The following is a 1,780-nucleotide window of genomic DNA, read 5'->3' as shown; positions in this document are numbered from 1 at the left end:
AAAAAAAAGGGGAGGTGCTTTAATCTTCAATTTGTGCTTTTTTTTTAATCATAAGCGACGCCCGATTTACGGAAACCACCGCGGACGCCTCCTTTTGGAATGTGTCAGCCAAGAATTAAAAATGGCGTCTGGTCCCTTTTTTGTTTTTTTGCTTGGTCACGATGGCGGCGACGAGGCGATGAAGTTTTCGTTAAGCGGTACGGTTCGCTTGGGCGCTACCCAGCGAATCGAATTGTTAACGGAGCTCTAAGCACCGGGAAAGGGCTTCGGATACGGCAGCGGGACTTACGGTTTTAGGTCCCGGGGGGGACGTCAAGTTTGTTCCCCCCACCTCTCAGCGTATGTAAAAAGGTAAGATTTTGGGTCAAGGCAACTTTTTGGCCATCTGGCAATTTTTTTTCTTTCCACGGCTTCTTGTCGTACGGGAAAACTTTTTGAAACGCTGTAGGTTGTCTCCATTTTCGGTCAAGCCAAGTTTTTGGCCATTTAGCAATTTTTTATTTACTTTTTCTTATCTCACGGGAAAACTTTTTGAAACGCTGTAGGTTGACCCCATTTTCCGTAAAGGCAACTGTTTGGCCATCTGGCAAGTTTTTTTATTTGCGGCTTCTTGTCTCACTGGAAAACGTTTCGAATCGCTGTAGGTTGTCTCCGTTTTGGGTCAAGGCAACTTTTTTGGCCATCTGGCAATTTTTTTTTCTTTCCACGGCTTCTGGTCTTACGGGAAAACTTTTTGAAACCCTGTAGGTTGCCCCCATTTTCGGTCAAGCCAAGTTTTTGGCCATTTGCCAATTTTTTTTACTTTTTGTCTCACGGGAAAACTTTTTGAAACTCTGTAGGTTGTCTCCATTTTGGGTCAAGGCAACTTTTTGGCCATCTGGCAATTTCTTTTTTCCACGCCTTCTTGTCTCACAGGAAAACTTTTTGAAACGCTGTAGGTTGCCCCCATTTTGGGGGCAACCTACAGCGTTTCAAAAAGTTTTCGGCTATCTGATAATTTTCTTTCCACGGCTTCTTGTCTTACGGGAAAACTTTTTTAAACGCTGTAGGTTGTCTCTGTTTTGGGTCAAGGGAACTTTTTTGGCCATCTGGCAATCTTTTATCTACCTTTCCTTATCTCACGGGAGATTTTTTTTGAAACGCTGTAGGTTGTCTCCGTTTTGGGGTCAAGGCAACTTTTTGGCCACCTGGCAATTTTTTTATTTTTTTTTCCACGGCTTCTTTTTGAAACGCTGTAGTTTGTCTCCATTTTTGGATCAAGGCAACTTTTTGGCCATCCAGCAATTTTTATTCTTTTTACGGTCTCCCGTAAACTTTTTGAAACGCTGCAGTTCGTCTCCTTTTTTTTTTAAATCGATCTAAAAATCTGAAGACTGAGGTATTCTTTTTTTGTGTGGATTCGGTAGTAGTAGCAGTTGATGGGCGAATATTTCCTCATGCTGACAAAAAGTTGGAACTGTCCCTTTTTTTTCGGACGGCTCAACGCACACCTTACGATATCGATACGACGCACACACACGGGCACACACGACACAAAAAGATAACGACGAGAGCTACGGCAAAGGCTCGGTCCACAAAGCCCCGGCGTAGGCTGGCACCAATTGTGCGATTGTTGAGGCTTAGTACTTTTTTGTTTCCTTTTTTGATTTTGTATTGGTAGAAGTAGGTCAACTTTTTGTCACTTTTGAACGGAGCATAGCGTCGGTTACAAAGCTCCGCAGTCCATGTAAACATCACACACAGATAGGCTTTAAGGATACAAAATTGCAACCCGTCCCAC

This window comes from Nanorana parkeri, unplaced genomic scaffold, assembly GCF_000935625.1.
Source record: "Nanorana parkeri isolate BGI_ZX_2015 unplaced genomic scaffold, ASM93562v1 scaffold2587, whole genome shotgun sequence".
Taxonomy (NCBI): Eukaryota; Metazoa; Chordata; class Amphibia; order Anura; family Dicroglossidae; genus Nanorana; species Nanorana parkeri.
This window is presented reverse-complemented; position numbering follows the sequence as displayed.